Source organism: Falco punctatus (assembly GCF_963210335.1).
Source record: "Falco punctatus genome assembly, chromosome: 5".
In the NCBI taxonomy this organism is placed as follows: domain Eukaryota; kingdom Metazoa; phylum Chordata; class Aves; order Falconiformes; family Falconidae; genus Falco; species Falco punctatus.
In genome coordinates, this window is record NC_137584.1 from 17,257,380 (window position 1) to 17,283,159 (window position 25,780).

Genomic DNA, 25,780 nt, shown 5'->3' on the forward strand with positions numbered 1-25,780 from the left:
CAAATTAGGCACATGGAATGTATCTCACTTTTTCAGAGATTTCTTTATGACATTGGGCATACTGACACTTCAATTATCTATTTACCATTATGTTTTATGATAATAAATGTTGAATACGCTACAGATTTTATTTCTAGGTATTGAGAAGTAAAATATTTTATGACTTTTGGCTTACTTCTGGGATGATAAAAAATGACTCCCCGGATGAATGAATGCATGTGCTGCTAAGTAGCAGTAATTTGCATCAGTACTGCGTCTGCCAGCTCCATTCACAGCCACCCACTCAGATTATTACTGCCAAGAGCAGCAATTGCCCAGACAAGGGAGTGTGAAGGGCTTGTTACCAACTAAAGATGTTTAAGCACAGGTAAATAGATAGGCAAAGTCCACTGATTTTGAGGTTGGTTTGTCATTGTATCATTTTAATTTCATCATAACAGTGCCAGCATGCCAGTTATTACATTCACTGGTGAGTATGTCAGCAAAAACAAAATTCAGGATATTTTTTCCCCTCTTGATAGAATATTTAGCCTTTACATGTAATCTGAAGTTATTTATGATCTTCATGGAAATTCATTCATATTAGAATGGTGTAAAAATTTGAAGTTCCAGAGTAAAATAGCATTAAATATAGCACTGATGCAAGTAACTTCTCTAGAGAAGGCCTCATAAGGGACTGTTACCTTAATCCAATTTAGACATTACTGACATTAAAGAAAAAAATCCCTGTGCAATTGCAGTGAGATATAGGAATTATCTGATCCATGTACATCAATCACTATTACCAGTTCCAAGCAAAAGAGGCTGAGAATGATTATTGGATGGGTAATACTTACAATTAGCACTTCAGAGAAGGAATTCTAGGTTGAGATACTGGTAAACTTAAAGAAAATGTATCTGACTGTGAGCATAACTAATAGCATGGTTTGCTATATTGCTAAGAAAAGTACGGCTTGCTATGGTTAAAACAGTTTTTGTGCCATAAAAGAAGCCCACTAGTCTAATTTATGCAGGGTTTTTTTTTCAGATTTAAATACAAATTGCCAGAGTCTGGAGGCTTGTTGTGGTTATTTTGTACCATACAAGAAATCAGTTTATGTGTATTGGTGGATGAGTCTTCCTTCTGGAGGAATTTTCAAGAAAAAAAATAAAGTAATTTCTCTCTCTAAACTAGAATTTCCCTAAAGCTCTCTACATTATGCCGTGAACCACAGCAGTCCCTAGGCAGACTGCAGACATGTGCTTTTCCCTCCAGCCCAGTGCAGCTGTATGCTGAGCTGCGCTGGAGCAGCAGAAACAGAACTTCTGGAAAATACTAAATACATTTATGCCCTAAATCCTTAGGTACTTAGGGTTTGAAAAGAACTGATCCACTGATTTGGGGTTTTTTCATTGCCAAAATGACAGTCAGCAAATGCTTGGCTCTACAATGAACAACTCTGGCCTTACTCTGTAATTTTGGGCGTATGGAGGGGCAGCTTTCAGTTCTGGGAAGCAGATTCTATCAAGGGAGGTATATCTGCCTTTCAGAATTCCCTTATCTTTAAAAAAGAAATCTGTGGGTAAATTTCAGTGACTATAGAATTTGGGCTGTTCCTTTCCAGGGCCTCAGGGGACACTCATTAAGAGTGACTTTTGAATATCTGCTGTGCCTACAGTGTGGGAACAGAATAGATTAATTTGAAAAGGCAAAGCAACTTACTTAAAATTAATATGTGAACAACTCCAACTGTGCACTAAATACCACAGAGTTTATATATGTGCCACAGAAAGTTGTGTTAGAAATTGTTGAAGAGATGCCCAAATGTGACTGCAGCAGCTTTACAGAATGTTATTTGGGTTATAAGGAAAACTTATGATTCTTCCAGAGCAGCATGGCTAATGTGAGTACTTACATCTCTGTGCTTAACCTAATGCCAGTGGCTCAGCAGAAATTTAGTTTTCTGTGAAAGGAGACAGATCCTGCAATGTTCTGACAGGAATAAAAAAGCACCATCAAGATACATGGACAGGCCACTAGAAGCGACAGAAGATGACGCTGGCTTTTAGATACTTCTTCCTTTTGATTTGGCATGCAAAACTGTTATACTAAAATTTGAAATATTTGTTAGCTGAATAACTCCCATTTATTTTCAAATCATAGAGAAGGTATTGCTCAACACGTTGAGCATAGCTGTGACCGCTGAGAACTGTGCCTACCGTAAGAGCACAGCCAGTTGCCAGTGAGTTCTTGAGACAGGTTGAGCTCTCATCATCTTGCTAGCTTACATGCTGCTACTAAAGGCTGTAATTCCTGTAGTAATATAGTATTATAAATATGCAAATACATTCTTCAGAACAGGTAGTGATGAGATTAAACATAGTCATGTTGAGTTGCTTGGCTTTTGATTCTTTTCCATTTCTTTATCTCCTTTTTCCAAGAGCCCAGGAGGTGATTGTACAGGTAAACAATCAAATTGAAGTGACAGGAGAAATCTCATTACAAGTGGAATGAATTGATTGCTTTCATACATAGATGCAGATTTTCTCCTTTTCAACCATGCAATGAATGCTTTTCAGTAGGCCATTTAAAAAAAAAAAAAAAAAAAAAAAAAAAAGTATGCAGTGAGCTGGAATAATTTTTTTTTACATAAAATATAGCAGTAAGAGCATAGATTTTCCTTAAAAGAAGCAGAAAGATATGTAGCAATGTTTTTTAAACACTTCTATTTCTTGAGCTAGTTACCTACGATAGTTTCATAGGAGAGAGCAGAGTCTTGGGGCTTGCACCATTTCACCAGTCCCTGGTTTTAGATTATTTATATGAGTAGTATTTTTTTTATTCAGAATAAATGTACAGCAGCGTGCAATAAACATGCACTAGACAGTACATGTAACTTGGTCTTTGTGTTTTGTGGAACTTCAGAACAGAAAGCAAAATGGCAATGATTTCATGCAGATGGGAGTGAAAGGAAAATTTTTGTAGGAAACCCAAGAACATTTAGGGCCAGAGATTAAAAAAAAACAACAAACAAACTGGTGTCATTAGAACTGCCTTTAAGGGCTGCATGACCTGACTGCAGATTGCTGGAGCTTGAGGAGAGTATGTGGGAAGAGTCAAAACCACACTCCTTCCCTTCCATGTTTCCCTAGAGAACCCTCTACTGACTGGAGAGAAAATACTCATCTAAGGGACACTGGTATGAGGTGGGACCTCACCCTTAGGAACAAGAGCGAGAACAGATCCACAGCATTAATCATAGTCCAACCATGGTACCTATCTGCAACATGACATCATCTCTTTTTGTTATTATTTTTTTTTTCAGAGATTAATCAGAGATAGCAGAGTAGATGAGAATGTATATGGTGAGGCTTGCCTGAAATTACTATCTGTAGTAGCATGATAGCAGTAATTAGTAGGTGAAGATAATGCTGTAAAAGAGAGCAAATGAAGGCCGTGATCTGAGATTAATAACTGAAATGGTGAACAAGGCATAGGAAAAGGAAAAATATGTTGAGAAAGGGAAGAGAATTGGCTTGACAGAATAAATGGCAGGCATAAATCTTTTGGAAAAGAAAAAATCTTGTACAGAATTTTATCTTTTTTCTTTCCCATTGCATGTGTAACTTTATGGTGGGAACGTTCAAAGAAAAATATGTTGGGAATTTCCCAGTGAACACAAAATTATGTAGAAGAGAGGCATGTGGAGGCTCCACAATTCTGAAACGAAGAAAGGTTGTGAGAGAAATCTTGAAAATATGCAGGTGGTGTAGTTGAAAAATTTTCAGGGTAAAATATTTGTGCTTCTTGTTTTGTAAAAAAAGAACTCTTATTTAAAATTTAACCTAAGTGAGTACGTTTGAAAGAGCTGAATAACCTAAGAAAAATGAAATGTTTTGATTTTGCTTTAATAGTATTTTGAGTGTTACCCAAAGGAAGATTTTTGATTGTTTTCCATTTTGTTAAAAAATGACAAATGGATTTTTAACCTGATTATTTTTTCCCTGAAAACTCACTGTTTATCAACTGCAAGGCGCTTCTTGCAAGAGAGATTATTTAAACTGAGGAAGCTCACATTGTCTTTGCCAAAGTCACAGGCACTCCAAACATCTTTTTGAACCACTTTTTACTTACATAAAGCAGTATTTGGAAATTTCATAGCCTGAAAACAAGGCTGTGTATTCCATAAAAGCTAAAACGTCAGTTGCTGCAGTAGCACACAGACTGTCAACCACACATGAAGAAAATGTAAGCAGTGCTTAAATCTCCTGAATACTCATGTATAATTGCCACCTCAATTTGAAGTCTTTTTACCTAGTGAAATCCTGTCAACACCAGTTCCTGTTTTGCACACTTTCAGTTTATTACCCATTTCTTTCATTGTTTAAACTTCCACATACTTATGTCTTTTGTCCTGGCTATTTGGAGGATGCTGTTATTAAAGATACCTGTTTCTTTCCTATAAAACATGGGAAATTAGAGAACAAACATGCACTGCAGGTTTGAAAAATCATGTTAACTATTTGTGACTCATTGTTTGTCAGCTACTGAGTGAACTTTTAACGGCTTTTCTTTTCAAGTTTCCCTTGTTGTTTAAGGTAGTTATTAAAGAAAGAAGGTTTAATCACAGAAGAGTTAATTGCAGTAGAGCTCTCTGCCTTTCATTTGTCTCTGTGTTAAGTACTTTCCAAAGAAGCTCCACTGGGACAATGGTTTGTCCCCTTAAATAGGATATCTTGCATTACCTTTTCTTTTTAAAAACATAGGTATTAAGAACTTGTCGGCAAGTAAAAACGTGTGAAGTCAAAACACAGAGAATCTACCTAGATTCAATGATTAATGTATTTGCTTTATAGTGTTGGTTTTTTTAACAGCCATATTACATGGATACCTTATAAAAATTTTGAAAATATGAGATAGTTGCTATGCATACTGTTTTGTTCCCTGCAAATGCTAACTGCCCTGGCTTCAGTCCTGCAACCATTAAATACATGCGTAAATATCTTAAAGGTTTAATTCCATAGATATATAATGTGAATGGTGCCCAATAACTTTTTGTTTGAAGCACAATACATTTTTTCATTAGATCGTGTCTACCATAAGTGTAGTGTCTTAATAGCGGAGAGTTGGTTCTCTGATAGCATTCTCTTGACTTCATTGATTGTTTCGAGATTGTATAAATAATGCTTAGGTAGCCCAAAAGGGAAGAAAAAAGTTGCAGGTTTAGTGTATAGGAGGTGATGATCCATGTATTGCATTATATTATTTCTCAGTCTTAATTGCTTTACTGAAACATGAGAAGTGTCCTCTTTAGTGTCCTGAGTTTCAAAAGCCTTTGAGTGTCACTGCCTGTTATAATTGTTTAAACGTATGCAGCATGGTTACATATGTAATATTTCCTTTCATATGAAAGTGGCAGAATTCTGAACAAGAAGACATTACAAAAGACACTAGAAAGTATATATATATAAAAATGAAAATCATCCAGTGGTCTGTTGCACCAGGTTTTACACTGCTGGCACTGTACTCATGCAGGTGACGTTACTTGGTCTAGATTATGGCTATGGTAGTTAAGCCCAGTGTGTCATCATGAGGTTTCAGCTCTTATAGTTGGAGATACAAATTTAGGAATTTCTATAAAAGTCCATTTTAGTTCTTTAAAACAAAACCTGTAAGTTTACTTCCAGCCTGCTGGGAGTTTTGATCTGGACTTTATACAAAATCCCTGAAATGTTTGTTTCTTAAGTAAGATGTTTCTGTTTCATTAAAGTACTCTTTTATCATTAGCTGTAAAATCTCTAAGGCAAAGGTAGAGCAATGTGTGGCATTGGGTTTAGAAAACTGGCTCACATCCAGAAGCATCAATAGCTGGTTTTAAATCACTAATTGGTGCTCACCCATTTATTCTTTTCCTGTTAGGTTTTCCTCTGCTGTGTGTAAAAGTATTATTGACCTAGACTTTGTATTTTTATCTCTACAGCCAGGGTACCTTACAGTTTACAGCCATTTTACCCTACAAACAGGTTTATGATGAAAACCAGGATTAGGCCCTCAGCATGCCTTCAAGATAAGAGCAGAAGTTACAGCAGCACACTGCTTCTGCTGCAACACTTTTTTTTTTCCATTTCTAAATCTCCCCAGCTGCTCAATACTGACTGCTGTGAGGCTGTAAGGGCTATAACAACCAGCAACAACATAAAGTGTAAACAAAAGGAAACAAACAAAAAGCAGATCACCCCATATTTTGTATTTTTAATGATCATTTGCAAAAAACATGTTAACTGTAATCTACATTCTCTCAGTTTTTCCTTTAAGTGAGCATGTCAAAAGGTTCCAAAGGCCTTCACACTCTGAAGCCAGGTTTTACATGGGGAAAAAAAGCCAAAGAACATATTTTCTCTTTATACAGAGAAATCAAATCTGTTGGCTGGCACAGATGAAAAGAAGAGACCATCTTTACCACTGTTTCCTCCAGTGTTATTTATCTTCCAGCAACCTTCAATTGCTCAGCCACCCTGGGTTCTTTGGAAAATACCTCTTATGTTTCACTTTTAATGTGTTGTAAACTCATTTTTGCCTTCATAGAGGAGGGAGTTTTGGGTAGATACAGATCACAACCAATATTTCTTAGAATAGCTTTTAGTCTTTAAGCTGTTTTGATTGATAGCAGGTAACTATTCTCACAGCACATTCACTTATTCAGCCTCACAACTGAATTGCACACTCATTATTATGTGGTTAGAGCATGCAGGAAGCCAATTCCAAGTATATACTCAAGAGTATAGAGGGTAATACTGCAGGTCAGTGGTAGGCATTCAGAAAATCTGTCAGAGGGTCTTTTATTTCGTCAGATGCATATGTAATCCCATAGTCTTCATCTACATATAGGAGTTGTCTTGGATGGGGGCCGAGTTATGGAATCCATTGCTGATACCAGTGTGTGCTGATGCTCAGCAGCCTTTTGGTGTTTTCAGACTCAATGTTCTTGCAAGTTCACCAGCACCAATAGTCTCCAGGGCTTACCAGTCACTGGGAAGTTTTAATGTGCCACCTTTTCAGCACATACTTTTCCTTTCTTTGTCCTTTTCCTTTCTTTTTCTTGCAACTATTTCTCCATCAAAACACAGATACCTATAGAATAAATTCATGCAAACTCACATGGATGAGACTTCCATGAAGAATGTTTGAATGCTTATCTTTTCATTGCTTGTCTTGGGTGTCTCGTCATGTCCATGAGTACTGCCTGACCCCTCTTATGTTTCACCAGCTCCTCAGAGCTGTGCAAACCAGCTTGGTCCCAGAAGGCTGTTCCTTCTCTTTCCTTCCAGAAGACTCCCATGTTACCCAGAGTGCAACAGCTAGGAAAAAAGCAAGTCATCTTCTCTGCTTCCCAGCCGCATCCTTTTAACTAAATTTGTATATTTTAATATCACAGTAAACTGAGGGCTTTCAGTCATGTAACTCCCCTCTGGGACAAAGAGAATATGTTTATTCAGTGAGGATCTTTCTAGCTGGGGAGTCATAAACCTCAATTTTTTATCACATTCCTGCATATTATGGGTTAATTTCTGCTCACCTCTCTGCACTCTATGTTAATATTGTCTTTCCCCAGATCATTTGTTAGTGCCACATTCCTGGCAGATGGGACGATCTTTTATTTGGTAGTTTTTTTCAGCTTCCGTTTGTTACATCTCTGTCTAGCTTACTGGCTGATGTAGGAACAAACTCAAATATATGAGGCCATTGAGCCAAGGCACAGTTAACTGGCCCTACTGGGATAGATTCTTCCCTTCTTTATGTTCAAATGGTCCTGTCTGCATGCGTAATCAATGAGGTGCCTTCTGATAGATGGTCCCTTATCTATCAGAAAGCTCATCTGTGTTAACAGGCATCTCCTTAGTATCATTGACCAGTGACTTTGGATTTGGAACCTGGCTAGAAAGACCAACTGCATGTTGTCCTTTGATTTATGCAGCTTCAAATGATCTGCAACACAGGAACCCCTGGCTGTTTCAGTTTGTGCTATAAAATTCTGGGAAAGTCTATTTGTTTCCATTTCTGTCAAGATTATTTGTTTCCTTGTGGTATGGATTTTTTCCTTCTGAAGATGGTTTGTCATACTTATGCTGAAGATTTAAGATGCTTTTTCTGACATCCCTCTCTGAGTTTTAGAACCCATTTAAGTACATAGTCCATCTTGCTGCAAAGAAAACAGTCTTTTCCCCAGTTCCTCTTGGGTTAAGAACAGGTCTTTGCTTTGGCTGGATGGCTGAACCACTCTGACCTTTCTTAGAGGAGTCAGGCTTGAGGAAAGCTTTTTAAAAGCTTTTTATCTGAATTTATATTTAGAGAGTGAGAGAGAGAGGTGTGGGGGTGTGTGATATATAGCTGTAATTAATGGTTGACTGTAAATTATTCTAGATTAGCCATTTCCTTCTGATGTCTTCTACACAGTGACTAGGGATGTCTGTCTTTTATACACAATTTGAAATTTCCACTCTATTTAATATTCAACTTTTCTATCCGCAAAAGATGCATAATTGCTTCCAAACTTTCAGGTTTGCTTTGTAACCCATTTCCTAAATGTTTCTACAGATTTGTAGGAAATTCCTGGTAGATGACACCACCTCCATATTAAAAGTATAGCTGAAGTAGCACTACTCTCAGATTATCACCAAATTATGCAATGGAGTTCCTTTCACTTTGGTGTAAAATTTACTGCCCTCACAAGACATACTTGAATACACCTCCAGATCATTCTGTGTCCTAAATGTGTGTATGTCACCTTTTTTTTGCAATTCTGAGTTTCACGCAGCAGGTAAAGAAAAACCATCAATACCAAACCACACTTTATATCAGAGAAAGATAACTAGTATCGTTCTAGGTCCTCAAACCCCCCAAATTACCGTTTCCTGCCTGTGTACAAGGCACTGTGGCTCCTTGTCTCTGCCACAGTGAGTTCTGCCTTGTTTGAGTCTCCGAAATTCTAGAAAGGTATCTTGTCTAGAGATGTGGCTTGTTATTTATGCTGCCTGTCAGCTCTGATCTGGATTTCAGGGTATAGGTCTGAAGTCTGGTGGGTGGTGGGGCCATCTGTTGACTTCTCTAGTTGGGTTCCAATTCTTCTCTGGATCTTCTGCTTGGTCATTATAGGAATATATGAACAAGACTTTCTTGTCCCATTAGAGAAGTCATTTATGACTCTGAATAAGCAACCTGTTCTACACTCAAGGCAGCTGAATTTTTTTAGTTGCAATTTTATAAAAAATGTTATTTGTGAATGGAGACTTCAAATTTGGGTCAGCAGGCTTTTACATATTACTTATGAAAACAACCATTGCAATATTATAGTTAGAGCCCAATTTGCTGCATCTTACTTTCATATAATTAGATACTTAACTGTACACAGTGTCCCCTCCTGAAAAGGGACACAGTTAGATGTTGTCCCTCAGTATTGGAGCTTGTTTTCATTGGTGCATGATCTGGCCACCAACAGAGTCAAGAATTAGCTATCAGGAATTGCTGGGTCACAGAATCACCATATTTATCTCCTGCCCATCTCTCGGCCAGTCCCCCCCTGAGGCAACAGTAACAAAAGGACCTTGGTGAAAGTTCCTATGCTGGCTTTTTGCTCAGTGAATATTCCCCAGGAGAGGAAAATGCAAAATTGAACAAATAAAAAAAAACAACAACTTTATGGGCTTTATGTATCTCAGAGACAAATTTTGGACTATAAATTTTGGGCTGTAAATATTGGAAACAGTCTGCCTTATTGATTCTGTAACTTGTTCACCTGTGATTCCTTGAGAAAAGCTGTAAATACCAAACAATTCCTGCAAGCTTGTGTGCTTATTAGAGACTGAACTAAAGCTTCTGACCTTGTTGATATGCTTTTTTTTAATGAAATTACGTAGTATTATATGACGTAGACTTCTGCTTCTACATACATACGGAAAATTGATTCACAAGTTTTTATTTTTAATTGGAAAGATGGCAGAAAAATCAAGATTACCATATCTTTCTAACCTTGACCTCTGTTGTTTACTGATGCAAAAATAAAGTTCATGTGTTGGTTATGTGCAAAGGTAGGTTAAAACAGTCAGTAATGTGGGACACTTATTTAAGTACTTAAAATGTTTTTAATTTAAATAAAATTTGAAAATAGTTGGAATGATTTCCATTGACTCCTAAGAAAATCTATAAGATCTCCTCTTAATACTCAGTATCCCAGAAGTGCAATTCTTGTTCTGCTGAAGCCAATAGCAGTTTTGCTAATGACCAGTGAGAAAAATAAATCACACTTAGTATTTTGCTGAGTGAGTAAATGAAATTCAAATGCAATCTCCAAATATTTTTATATTAATTTTTAGACTAATGTCCCAGCCTGAAGAGTCAGATGTTAGAATGGTAGAGATTTAGCCAGATGTATCACTTTAAGTATTTCCTGCTAACTTGATTCATGGAGTGATATACTTCTGTGTAATTAGTGGTGGCATTTTCAAAACAGAATAACCAAGGGGGCAATTTAACTGTGTTGAGTTTCATACTCTGTGGCTGATAGTTAAGAAAAGTACATTGTCCTCACAGAAGAACTGTATCAGACCTCAAACAGATGCTGAAAAATCCCTGTTTTATTACTGATGCAACATAGCGGTGATATTAAGTCTTCACTGTCTCCCTCACATCCAATGTTAAAACAGACTTACATTTTTCTTAGCTCTGACAGGCCATTTGTAAGACTTAAACCTGGAATAGATTCTTCTCTTTCTGATAAATTAGAGTACTTCCAAAGGACAAAACATTGAGATAGTGCTTCAGGTTTATGCTTTCTCTTCTGAGTTAAAAGTGATGGACCATGGAGCTTCAAAGGTGGCAAAAGAGAGGAATGTGGAAGACTAAAGATGGCCCTTAGTGAAGAAAAGTATGTATCATTTGAAGTAGTGAAAGATGACATGCCTTCTGTTTTACAAACTTGTAAACTTTAATAAATTTCTGACCTGAAAACAGTTTAAATTTTTTGTTTGTGGAATATCATAATGTTTTCTATATACCCCAGCAAAGTAAACAAGGTTGTGCACACATGTATTAGGTATTAGAAACAAGCTGCTGAGTAACTCAGCTGCAATCTCCCTCTGTCTATGATGTGCCAATTTGGCACCCAAAAGTCTGATTTTGACATCCAGATCTGCACCAAACTCTTCTTGATTTCAGGTCATTCAGATTTCATCATCCAGAGAATCATTTGGTGCTTGCTGATGCCGTTCAGTTGCTGCCCCTGTCTGCGGGGTAATCTGGTGCTTCCCCTTGCCAAAACGGTTTGGTTGTGAGACTATGCAGCCAACTGGGAGTTCCTCTTCTCCCACACATGGCATTAGCAAACCTGAATGGCACAGTCAGTGTGAGTCCTGACACTAATGTCAGTGTCCTGGGAGCAGGCAGTAAGTTTTCTTAAAAAAAAAGCTTGGGAAGAGGTAGAGCAGCACATTCACGTGTGAAAGCGAGGAAAATTAAAAAAAAAAAACAAAAAACAAACACAAACCCAAACCAAACAAACTAAACAAAAAAAAAAAACCCAAACAACAAAAAAAAACCAAACAAACAAAACCTCAAAAAACCAACAAGGTAATTGTAAGTAAACTAACTCATTGGCTTACAGCAATTTGGGTGACTGTAAGATCTTTTTACACTTCTGTTTTTTTCCCATCTATACTTTTACAGAACAGTGATTTATATTCCAAAGTATTTTATTTATTGATGCACGGCTTCATAAAGACAAGGTTTGATCTTGCTGAGTTTTGTTTTATGATTATTGTTCTTGCTGTTTTACATCTAGATAAATGCAAAAAGAGCTGGTTTGAATTATTTGCAGCAATTACGTTAAATCCCAGTTTTACATGCATGATGTTATCTGTACTCTTGAGAATCGTGATAAATACTTTTAATATACTTTAACGGGTTACTGTTACAAGGAATTTTGCATTGCCACAATAGAGGCAGCATTACAGTAAATTAAATTACAGTGCACACAATTAAATAGGATAATGAAAAAAATCAGACTTGGAGCAACAGCTCTTTGGAGTCCTCTGAAATTCGATTCCACAATAAACAGTAGGAGAAGATAGTGAGTGGAATTCAGATAGCTGAGCTTGATATTATTTTGTTTGTAATATCTCCATCAGGGATTAATGTTCTCTTATGCAGAGACATTGATTAGTCTCTGGATTATTTTTCTGATTGATTACTGCTGTAATGTAGCATTCCTTTTTCATTTATCTACCAAACATCAATGTAACTTTAGAGCTGTAACTTCATCTTCATACACTTGTTATGCAATCTGCAATAATCTGTGGCTTCTCAATAATAGCTTTAAGGAAAACTGTATGGATTTAACTTGAGTTTATATGTCAAAAAACAAACAAACTGCCTTCCTTTCATCATCCCTGAAAAAGAGAAATATTAGTTTTACATATTCTCTGGCAACAGCTCCTTTCCAAGAACACTTGAGCATGAGATACATTTCTGTTTTATCTAGCAGCTAAAGTAAGGCATGTGTGCAGCTCTGGACAGGCATTATTTTGAATATGCAATAAAAACAAGCGGTATGATAATAACATTGCAAAAAATATTATTGATTTTTTCCTTATTTTTCTTATTTCTGTTATTTTTATTAGAGATAAACATGAATTCAATCCAATATAGAGCCAGCATTTGGAGTCAGGAGTAATATCAATTTGGCATTGAGTTCCCATCACTGTGTGTCTCTGGCTATCTTTCCTAGATTCTTAGTTTCCCCACAATAAAAGAGAACAGTTCTTGCTCATCTACTTTAGAAGTGTCTACAGAGAATTAATTCATTGGTAATTACAAATCTGTTTACAAACACTGCATGTTATTACACTAAATTCGAAGTTTTCTGTGTTCAGATGTGTGAGCTGTTACCCCCGCAGAATATATCGCACTGCTAAGGAAACCTATGGTTGTGCTCAAGGCTTTCAGATTCTTTCCTCTTTTTCATACTGGTATGATATTTTACCTATTTATAACATTGAATATCACAGTGGTTTAAATCAGATCAACTCCAGTTATGATACTGAAAATTATGAATTTTTGCTTTTACAGAATTCAGGGGGGAGGTGGGAAGGGTAGTGGTTGGCGGTCAAAATACACACACAGAGCCTTACCCTGGTCTCCTGTCATCTTTCGCCTTTCATGGTATCTGAGAAGTTTCTTTAAACCCATGTCTTAACACTTAACACTAGACCCTGGTCGCATACACTGTGTTTAAAAGACATAGGGACATGGTTGGGATATTTTTAGCTTATGGATGTGCACACACTTTGCTGAAGTTGGGCCTTACAGGCAAGTTCTCCCTTCCTGGGCTTGGAAACCCTTGCTGTGAAAGTCAGTGGCTGCATGTGGTGGGTTTGCTCTTAGGCGCTCCAACAGATGAATGATTTAGGGATATCTATAAACTTTGAAGAATTCACTTGTCATTTTTTGAAGTGGTAAAACTAAAAAAATAAAATTACTCGGGTTTTCTGTCCAGCTACAGGTCCCACTTCACCTCCTGTTATATTACAGAAGTCTGTTACCAAATGCTTTTTATCTGGCATGAGAGGGAAAGAAAAAGGATGTTTCCTTTGTATTATGTTGTTAATCCTTCTCCAGGGTCTGTTTATAGGGTAGAGAGATATAGGGAATGGCCAGAAAGCCTTACTTCCTTAATTAAAAGCATAATTAGCCATGCATATAACTCTCTCAACTCTAGTCTAACGCTGGTATTATACTGAGTCTCTGGCTATTAAGAGGCTTGATCCAAAGGTGCATATGTAAGTCCAAAAATAATGTTTCACATTTCTTTGGATTGGTGTAGCAAATGTGTACTCCTGAATAGTCTGACAATAAATTATTAATTGTTTTACTGTTTCAAGGCCAAACTGTTGGTATCCACTGTTGCAAACAGAATTGGTATTTTAGTTTGTTCTTTCAAAGATTTAGCTGCAATTGCTAAAACATACTCCACAGAAATGAACTGCTTGCAATCATCACACAATGAAATATAGGAAGCTTTCTTTTTAAACTAGTTTTAAGTAGGAGACTCAATCACAATGCTAAAAAATCCATGGTAAAAAATGATCTAATATTGAACCTCTGAATAAAAATCTTATTTTCATTCCCTTGATGATCCAGAACCCAGATAATTTGTAATGAGGTTCATATGAGTCTGCGTCTTTTGCAGTTCCTGTATTGCAAATAGCTACTTCTAGTTTTCTCTGTTTTCTGCCATCTTATCTTTCTTTTTTCTTATTATATAAGCAGAGCAAAGTAATGAATCTGCGGATTTGCATTCTCTTCCCCCGATGCAAGCAGCTATCACAGGGAATAAAGTGGTCTCTCACACTGCTAGCTAGATTATGTACAGTCTTTGATTAATAATGTAGATGGATAATGCTTATTATACCACCAGATATTTTGGGGGGAGAAATTTCTTACCATGAATTTTCCACTATACTAATGTTGAGTTGTCTGCTTGTCCTGTGGCTACTGCCCAGCACTACCATGCAAAAAGATGGACAAATTCTCACTTGTGAACTCTTTTCTTCTGGACATCACAGCATGTACATGGGGAGAGAGATACTTTCTTTAGCTCTTTAATGCAAGTTACTCTGTGGGCCCTTTGTATAGCAAAGGTCAGCCACCCTTGTAAGACAGTCTGTTCTCTCTTTGGACACCTACATGTCCTAGACACGTGGAATAAATCTTACTGTCTTCACTGGCTTAAAAGAAGTAGCCTAGACTCTACACCTGACTTTTGGGGAGCTAGAAGTACATGAGATGCCTACTGGCTGTTCCTGATCCCAGTTGCTGAGGAAGTGAGACTATTCAAAATTACTGTTTTACTGTGAGGAAGCCAATTCTGTTCCAAGTTCTAGAAATAAGAGGGGAAAGCATATGTCACCACTTTCCTCTTGAGAATCCACTTCAGGTTTTTAGGGTAGAATTACCTAACTGTGCATCACGTATATAGTGAGGAACCTGCAGTGTCCCAAATACCATTCATATGCAGTTGCTGTTGGTGCTTTTGACTTTATGATAACACTTGTAATAATATTGCTGGCTTCTTATTTTAAAGTATTTAGGGGAAAAAAAACTATTGTATATTCTGCATCAAATATAAAATAATGTAGAAAATGAACATAAATTTTGAGGGGTTTGAATGAGGTTCACATAGGGTGACTGCTACCTTTTTTTTTATTTTCAGGATTTACCATTTATTACTTTCCTGCTTAGTCTACCAGATATACGATATGTATTATTATCTATAGATACCTATTCAGATACAGTAATTTTAATGCAAATTCACAATTAAATGAAAATGTTTACATTCATTGTATTGAAGTATATCAGTATTAAGATTGCTAGAATGGTTTATAAATAAGATCCCAAAATCTATTTAAACTGCTCACACATGACTGGAAGCTCATGTCCAGTACTTCAAGTGTAGTGAATAAGATGTAATTAATTCTCAGGCTTGTATGGATTTTTGGCCTAATACATACACAGAAATATATTTCAAATGTACCTTGGTAATGTATTCATGAAGCGGATAGTCTAGAATCATGAACAGATCAAAGGATTTTATGCACGTAGCTTAAGAATGCAGCAATAAAACAATCTATATAAACTTAATTACTTTTTTAATGTGGGCTTCAGTGAGAAAGTGCTTATGATAGATCATAGACCCTGTTATTTGTTGTATGGAATTTTGTTTCCAAACTGGTCTTCTCCATGTCTCAACTATAAAATTTGTTCATATTATATAGCAATAAGGACAGATTTTCACATTTTGTTTTATACTATTTGTAGAATGTATTACAGCACTGAAACTGAGGAGTTGTCATACTACACTGAAATATTAACTCATCTGGTATTATTTCCTGGCTCTGGAAGTAGTATTCAGTATTTTAGAAAATTATGAGGGGAGAAATAGGGGCAAATAATAGTCCTGGATGACTGGAAAAGCTAATATGATTGAGGAGAGAATTCCTTTCTATTACACATAAGTTATAAACTTATACCATGAAATACAAGATCAAATGACTCTTCATAACACATTAGCTAGCATAAAAGCATATGTTACACATTTCCATTCAGCATGCCTAATTAAATTTGACTAAGTTATTTGTGCAAAGATTTCTTGTTTCATTGTATCAAGAAATGTCATTAGGAAAAAAAAATCTTTTGTGTCTTTGGAATAGATTGTATGTATAGGACTGAAAGTATGGCAGGAGTATTGCAGGCAAATATTAGAAGAGATTCCTGGTACCAGAAGGAAAATCTAAGAAAGAATATGTCTAGTTAAGTGTTGCAACAAAGCTCTGACAGGTGATACCAGTCTAACAATTTTCTATATCTTCAGTTTGATTTATTTCTTTAATTTTCTGTAAGTTAAAGAAAAGGGTTTATAGACTTCAAAGAAGTGTCATTGCTTTAAGACTCAGATATTACGGAGCATGAAAAACTGGGACTTCTTCCACACATCATGACATATTTGTGATAGTTTGTTCCTTTATTTCTGTGAATGATTCATGATGTATACTCTCATTTTAATTTTAAATATAGAAAAGTCATTCATTATATGTTGAATAGGCCACAACTGATTGTCATTAAGAAGATGCATGTGCTTCTGACTGATAGCAGTGTATCTGAGACATTTAAAATGTTAGAAATTAACGTGTCAGCTTTTGACATCTCAGGGGATAAAAACAAAAATGCTAAGACTACACATAAAAGTGATACTTTTGTATTGTTTATCTTTTCTACTTTTTTTTAGTTCCCTTTGGTATCTGGATTGCTGTAGTCAGTTGGATCTTTGAGCTGATTGTAGTTATTTACATGTGTTTGTTGGTTTTAGGTTTTGGGGTTTTGTTGTTGTTTTTTTTTTAATGTAGGGGTTTATTTATGTCCTATTTATTACTCTATTCTCAGTTCAGGGAGGTCATGTCATTAAATATGGACAATTTCTAACCCTTTAGATGTTTATTCTTTCTGTATAGAAAAGAATAAACCCACTCACTCCCAGCGTGGGCCTGACCTGCAGTCACTAAATTCTGCAAGAGTCAGAGGACACACATGTCTCTGGAGTTTGAGAAAGCTCAGCCATAAAAGTAAGGGAAACTCTACCTTGTTTTATGCATTGCTATTCATGTCACCACAAGTGAACAAACTCCTGCATTGTGCCATACTCCAGGAGAGGCTATGAGTGTCCACTGGCCCAGGGGACCTCATTCTTCTGACTGAGCTAGCAAAGATACGTCTGAAATTGGGTGGTGTGAATACTACTTTTATGTACATAGCATCAAATTTTCATAAGAACGAGCTCAAGGTGCTTCTTTGGCCTGGCAATGGTTATATGGTATCACTGCAGAATACAGTGAAATACTTGGATGAGAAATTAGACGTGAGCTGTCAATGTGCATTTGCAGCCCAGAAAGACAATCATATTCTAGGCTGCATCGAAGGAAGCATGGCCAGCAGATTGAGGGAGGTGATTCTGCCACACTACTCTGCACTGGTGAGACCCTACCTGAAGTGCTGCATCCACCTCTGGAGTCCCCAGTATGGGAAAGACATGGACCTGTTAGAGCAGGTCTAGAGGAGAGCCATGAAAATGTTCAGGAAGGGCGAGCACCTTTCCTGTGAAGAAAGGCTGAGAGAGATGGGGTTGTTCAGCCTAGAGAAGAAAAAGGCTCCACGGAGACCTTTTTATGATCTTTCAATATATAAAGGTTGATTGCAAGAAAGATGGAGAAATACTTTTTACATGTAGTGAAAGCTCAAGGCACAACAACTTTAAACTGAAAGAGAGTAGATTTAGGTTGGACATAAGGAAGATATTTTTTATGATGAGGATGGTTAGCACTGGAACAGGTTGTCCAGAGAAGCTGTGGTTTCCCCATCCCTGGAAGTGTTCAAGGTGAGATTGGATGGGGCTCTGAGCAACTGGTCTATTGAAAGATGTCCCTGCACAAGGCAGAGGGGTGGGACTGTATGGTCTTTGAAGATCCCTTCAAACCAAAACCATTCTGTGATTCTATGATATAAATGCGTACTTAATTTGAGCAGGCATAAAGATATCTGGGCTTGCAACATTCAGCTTGAATATTTAAGTCTGTCCTTAAAGGACAGTAAGAAAAAAGTTTTCACCTTCTTAAGTTCCAAGACTTCACAGTTATATGCTGGAGCATGAGTCTGAATTTGAGCCCATATTTAAATAAAGTCTAGATATGGTAAGGTAGCTTCCTCAGTGACTTTGGGTGGGGTTGAATAGAAGAAAATCTCAAGCATCACTTTGTATTCTACTGTTACTGCTCAAATAGATACCAATGTGGGAAATCTCTGTTGTCTCAGATTTTGTGTCTGAAAAGAAATCCGTAATTTAGTTTTCAGTTTTGCATACAATTCTTATATAATTAGATTATAATGATTTGCAGGATATTTTCCCACTCCCTTTCCTGTTACATAGTTCTTAATGTATTCATATGCATACTGAAATCTCATTAAGAGGTTTGGGTAGGATGGATTTTTGATAGGCTCTATTGTCATCATTGAAGAAAACTTCTTTATTGAGTTTGAGAAAGAGTTTTTTTGTTAAAAAAAAAAACAAGCAAAACAACCTCTTACCTTAATCTGCCATTAAGATCAGAGTTATCATGATGAGCAAGAACAATAGATTCTAAATACTAGATTGATGTTTATATTTTTCTGAATTTTCATCTAAAAATAGGCTACTTTGCTGTTATTGTTTATATTTATGTGTAAAAGAACATAATAAGTCTCTTGCGTAATTATACTTACTATCTTATTACAATTTTTTTTAACTTTTACTGTCATACACAATAAAATACATTCTTATTGTCTCTTCATTCCTAATTACTTCATTGGTCTTTATTTTTCTTTTGCAAGTCTTGTGAATATGACCATAACTTGTGGTTGGGGTGTTCTTTTTAGGCATATCATAAACATGTTTCTGGCAGACTATTGGTTGAGGTGAACAGTCTAAATACTGCATTTCAATTTAGTTTTGACACAGGTAAGAAACTTAACAAGCAGGTTTTGTAAAAAAGACACCAGCAAGTATACTGTGCAACCTAATAAAAAGAGAAAGCTGAAATAAAAGTGACAGTTTTTCTACAACATATGCAGATTGCAATATGTAATAAAATATTCTGCAGAACAGCATATAATTGTCTTTTGAATTTGTAGACTCTAAAACCAAAAGTGTTTCTGAAAATGGAAAATAATCATCATCTTAATATCATTTGTGAAAAACAGACTTTTGAAAGAATTATCATGACCAACTTGTTTAGCCACAGTAAAAAGAATCAAGTTACTTAATATAGATGCAATGTTACATCTGACAGGGTACAGCAGAGAACATAGATTTTTTTTAAAAAAAAAGAAAGTCCTTTTATATAATGAAGGTAGTACATGCATGTGGATTTCATCTGGGAAAAGGAATAGTCTACTAGAGATTGAATAGTGTATAATTTGGGGGAATATAAACATCCCTTTACCTGCTAGGGCTATGCAAGCCTTGGCAATGGTTTTTATATCAAGTTGCTGCTCTACTTTCACCAGTCAATCTTCTGCGCTGCCACTCACTGAACAAAACTTTGGCCATCTCATCTAAATCCATGCTGTGGTGAATACAGCTCCTGATTCAGATGCATAAATGTAGGTGGCTACATGGAAATGAAATGCATAGTTGGAATCCATGGAGATTTAATGAGCACCATCACTGAGGTGCAATGATCTCTTAATCTAACTAAATCCAGATGTCTTACTTAAGGCTAACTGAATTGCCTCTGGACAGTGTTGAGTATTGATTTGCTTAAACATGGGCATCTGGTGCCATTTAAAGTGCCCTAGGGTATCTCACCTGCCCTGTGCTGTGAACTTGGACCTTATCACAATGCTGCCTTCCACCCTTTATGTTTGTGAAACTTCACATATCCACTGGTGTGACCTGGCACGCTCTGTGTTACGTGCCTCATACTGCCTGGATAATTATCTTTCATGTGTGTAATACAGCTTTTGGCACATGGTTATGGTCGTGGTCCAAGTATTTTTTCAAAATTCAGGGGGTTAATGTTACTCCCGTGACTACTCCTAATTTTTTTAATTCTCCTGAATTTCTTGCTAGATTTTACTTTTTGCCTGGTTATTCTTTCCTGGCCATACCTTTGTTCCATATAATGTTCTGACTCAGAAGCAGCTTAGCTGGAACCTAATGTGGAATTTCTAAATCCTTTTTGTACCTCTGATATCTACTATGAGTGCCAGTTTGATCACATGTGGATGTTTAAACAGAGTTGCTTTAATATTTGGTACTGCAGTTTCTCAGTGCTTTCAGTCCCCAATTTTGCTGCTAGACTGAACTTCTGAATCTCCTAAACATTTTGCCAACTATTCAGTAGTATTCATTTCAGGCCACCAGCGTTGCTACAGCATACACAGCAGTTGTCTTACTCGCTGCGTCCTTTCTTGTTGTCCTTGCTTGAAAGCCCTTTTCTCTTCTGTAATCACTGGGCTTTGGCAGCCTGGGGCTTTGAAGAAGAGGCATGGTGCCAAGTTCTCACAAGCTGTTGGTCTTGATTTCCAGAGTAAGCCACATAAAGAGGGTGCTGTGGTTAACGCTGCCGGCGTTAGGAAGCACAGCTCAGTGTTTTTCCACATGCACACAGTATTCACATTAGTAAAACCTGGCATCAATAAGCATGTTGTCAATTAAAGGAGATGCAGTGGTCACTGGGGATTGGCAGCAGCCGCTGTGTCACTCTTCTGCTGTTTCTCCTCTCCCTGGCCCGAGGGGCTGTCTTCCAAAGCAAGTGCGAGAAGAGATGTATGTCTCCTGGTAGTTCACAGAGTTTGTACTTTCATTGAGGAAGTTGATACATATACATTTGCCTGATGATCTTTAAGGTCCCTTACAACCCAACCCATTCTATGATACAATTCTATGATATTATTCCATATGGGAAACCATATATTCCTCCAAGAATTTGGTGCTTCAGAAAAGCAGTACAGAGCGGCGCTAGCTTGCTTGGTGGGGAAGGGGCAGCCAGTCCAACAGTTGCCTGCAGCCTCCTGACCAGTCTGCAGTGCCGTAAAGTCACACTGGGAGATTCTGGAAATCCTGGAAAGATGAAGTGGCAGGTGATGCCTTGAAGTCATGTTATTCAGTAGGTATGAGGCACTGTTTCACAAAACCAGAATATACAAATAAACATCAAAAGTGTTGTCTTTCCTGCTGATGAGCTAGTCCATATTTGAGTTTCAGTTTCTCAATAAACAGTAAGTACGCACTGGTTCCTGGCTGCACACACTCATTCTAGAAACTTCTAAGTTGTTATAAAATGTGTAATTCATTTATTTTTGCCTAAATGCAGTAACAGGCAAGAACTATCAAAGAATAGCCAGCAGTGCTGTAGTCAGGCAAATCTTCATGACACTTGCTTGGGAGCATAGCTGATAAACCATTCTTGTGAATTAAACACTTTTCTGCTTGCTTTAATTTTGAACAATTCTTCTGCTCAGGCATGCATCAGATATTACACTATCTTTCCAGTTCGGGTGATACGGTTAAAATCATTACATTTTTCCAGTAAATCACTATGCATCTGAGTAATCGCCCTTACTGATTTTTACCATTCCCTCTAAACAGGAGGTTGGGAAAGAGATTTTTGATGACTTTTGATATATACTGAGATGTATTTCTGTCCAAGGAAAAGTTTCATGCCATGACATCCAGTATTTCTATTGGAAGCAGTTTGACATGCCACCTCTTCACAGCCATGGTGTAAGGCTGTAGGAAAGACTCAGGCATGCTTTCCTGACCCTCCTTTTCTGGCAGTTTGAAATGTGTTGTAACAAAGGGATAACTTCAGAGAAAGCTCCTCTCAAACCACAGACATGCTTAGGTCAGAAGATCCATTCTTTTTTTTTCCCTCTGCTCATCAGTTTTCTTCTAATGCAAATCTGCCAGGTGGACTTAGTCCCATTATCTCCTTCCATTCCAAAGATCACTCAACAGGCTCATTGACCTGTCCATTCCAATGCTGCACCTATTCTGTCATTTCCTTTGCATTTTCTTTAACATTTTGCATTAGGTCTTCAAATGAATTTTGGATTCATTAAGAACAAAAAGAAAGTGTGGGGCAACAGAAATAGGTGTTCATGAACCTAAAAATGAGTACAATAAGAATACTTGCATGATCTAAAAAGAAGGGTGTGCCTTTTAAAAATAACTAGTCGGAACATAACTTAAACTGAGAAGAATTAATGACCATGGGCCACGTTCACTTTATTTCCAGAAAGCTGATGCCACTCCAGCAGTGTCAAGGGGAACTCAGAGTTTTAATGTCTCTCTGAGCGCATGTGGGTTTAGAGAACCGGGGTACAAGGCTGGATATTTATTTAAGCAGTTAACTAGGGGGGCAGGCACAGTCTTCTGTATTCATCCCTTTTCTAGTAGCTTCTTTAGTATTTGAAAAATCAAGTTTTGCTAGAAAACTTTAGAATCACATCCAGAAATACTCAATAGTCCACTTTTGCTATTCCCATGTGGATATAAAATGCTCATCCACTCAGGGAAGTGAAATAACACTGTGGTCAATAAACACTAGGGATATTCAGCTCACTGGCTAACCTCGTGTGGATGTATTGACATCAAAAAGTCTGCTGCTAGATGCTTTGGGGGGAAAAAGCAAAGGTCAAAATCCAGTAAATTAAATACTCATTGCAGATTATTTACACAGCTCTATTTAATGCCCATGAATTACAGACCTTCAAACCAAAATCTGTGCCATTGCTGCCATGTTAACGTATTTGTATATGCAGCTTAAACATGAGCAATAAGGTCCAATTTTATTTATTTATTTTATTTTACTATTTTACTATTTTGTTATAGACTAGTAATATTTTCCTTTTCTTTGGAATGCTCCTAGAAAACTGAAAGATGTTGAGCCCTGTGATGTCTAAAAGAGTTTTTTCCTTTGTCCAGCCTGCTCTCAGTGAATCCAAGAACATGATATTTGTGTTGATAATTGCTGCTTGTGGAATTTCATTACTTATTGCTTTAGCAGCTTGGCTGCTTTTTTCCTTTTTCCTTGCACTTCTAACGATCAGATAACTTTCGGGCAATTCAAGAAACCACTTACAAAAGGTTAGCCATTTAAGCACAGCTTTTTATCCTTTAAGTATTTAAATTGCTATGACCTTCTCAGCAGTTAACATATCAGACTTTCCTAAATGCTTAGAAGGTAACTGGATTTTGCCTTTAATAGAAAGAGGAATATTAATTTCAAAAACTTTCAAGTATGGATCCATATACTTCTCAAGAGGAAGAAAAATTTCGCAATGAAAAATTAATGGCATTTATCCTTTGGAAAATAGCATCATGAACTGAGTTCTCAAGTGGCAGAACCCTGAGTCCATAAGCCCACCCAGCACACTGTTAACATGGGGACTTCTCCTGTTTGTGTCTGTACACAGTCCAGTTTTGCCAGTGTGGCATTGTGTGACCTACACCGGCCAAGTCTGTACTTCACCATGTTGTCCCATGAAGTGTTGCCAACTTACCTTGTCATCATCTTGGCGTTCCTTGGTTCAAAGAATTTTTTTCCATGGTACACATATTCTCTGGGATCTAGGGTAAAAATTAAAAAAAGAGGAGAGGAGCTGGACTGGGGCCGCTTCCTTTCACATCCATTTTGTAGGGAGGATTTTGAGATATCCAGTACTGCGGGACACAGCCGCTGTGCAAAGTCCATGGGACTTCCTCTCAGTGGCACTTCCCTTCTGTGACCCCAAGGCACAATTTGATTGCATTTGGATGAGAAGAATGAAGGATGAAGGGCAGAAGTGGTCTGTGGAATGTTTTTAAAGTCCATGGAGGATCAGTGCCGTGGTGGATAATACTGTAGTCACACTGAAGCTTACTTTTCTAACCACCCCTTCCAGTTTTTCTCCCCAGAGGACTCTGGCTTAATGCAGGAGTAAAGGTAACACAGGGTGGTTTGAGTGAGCAGTTGTCCACCCCCTGCCTCTCAGCCTCCTCAGAGCAGGCAGACCATTTGTTGCCAGACCTCCAGCTGAAACTGGTGGGCTCTGTGGGCTGTGCTGGTGTCTTTGCCAGGCCCTGAGCAAAACTCAGCTCCCTATGGGTTCAGAAGGTAATACCCAAGGAGAAGCTGTAATTGAACATATGACTAATTGTTACTAATTGTTACTATTACTAATCGTTACAGGCTAATTGTTACCAACTTCTTTAGGATTACTCTATTTCATTAATTTTCAGTGCACAGGTTTGGCTGCATTCAGCATTTCTAGGAATTTTTTTACCTTTCAAATAAGCTGTCACTGATAACCTTTTCTTCTCATAACCTCTGGAAAAAAAAGGTCCCTTAGCCAGGCTATACCTGGTACTACGAAGGTTCTACAATGGTATGGGGAAACCTGTGTGTTTTCATTATCAAATGCAGATATTCTCAAACACACACATGCATATTAAAATATTTTGTAGGAAATGCTTTTAAAAAGAAGCAAGCATGCATCATTTTAATGTGCATAACCTAAAGAATAACTGTAGTCTTTTGGGAAGTAGTCAGTATTGTAGCCCCCTTTCGATGCTTCACTGTATAGAAAGTTACTCTGTGATGAAAAATGCTACTAGTTATTCCTTGTCACTCTCTATTTCTAGCACTTTCTGAGTGTGCTGTTGCCATTCTTCTTGCTGGCTTTTCCTGCAGGACGGTTCTCAGACCATCCCCAACCAAACTTGAAAGCTCTCCTGAGATGGAAATGGGTCCTTACTGAAGGCAGTCTCACCTAGAGAAGTGCTTTGATTCATTTTGTGGTGTTTAAAGATGAAATGTGTAAGCATTATGTGCTACACAATATTTTCTTAGGCAGTGTGTATTTTTAATGAGTACCTATGTTTTATTTCTCCACATACAAGCAGAAATTTTTCCTGCTACATTTCAACAGAAAACAGATTGTGCAACAGCAATTTTCCTTCCCCAAGGGTGGTGGCCTGTTATCTTTATTAATCTTCTACACCTTGTTGTCACCTTCATGCTTTATTCTAGTGTGATGAATTTTTATACCAAATACAGAAAATTAGTGAAATTTGAGAAAAAGTAGTCTCCCTGACAGAAGGCTGTGGGCAGAAAGATAGAAGTGGACAGGGTTAAAGTTGTATCATATGATGAGTCCTATGACCTGTTTTGGTTTTCTTCTCCATTTTAGTTATTGAGGGATTTCTGAATCTCAGTACGGAAGTGCCTGGGAATGTTCCCTGTTTCTTTCTTTTCATTGGAGGTGATGCTATATACTTTGTAAGTCCAAGTCACTGTGGAATTCCAAGGGATGCATGTCCATTTAAAGTTGTACACATTCATTAGAGTCAACATTAATGAGGCCATTTGTAGCGCATCATCCAACACATTTAATCCAAATGAGAGCTGAGCATCATCAGAATAGAAAAGAATAGTGAGCATTCCCCTCCACGTTGCTGTTTTTCTTTCACAGTTTGTTTTTTTTGTTTTTTTAATTACTTTCAGAAGAGAAAAATCTTAAATAACGTGATTGTTTATAACGTGATTAAATAACGTGATTGTTTTTGTTGCTCAGGTTATATTGTTGGCATATGCTGGAGATTTGCAGTGATGCATAGCAGTGTACTTTATTGTACATTATAGCAATATGTGCCACAGCACTGAGATCCTATTATTTGTT

General features: G+C 37.2%; 1 protein-coding gene across 16 annotated transcripts in view; it reads left to right on the plus strand.

Moving 5' to 3' along the window:
• The window catches only part of KHDRBS2 (KH RNA binding domain containing, signal transduction associated 2), a 402,639-nt gene that overhangs the window by 153,911 nt on the left and 222,948 nt on the right, over positions 1–25,780 (plus strand). The window lies entirely within an intron of this gene.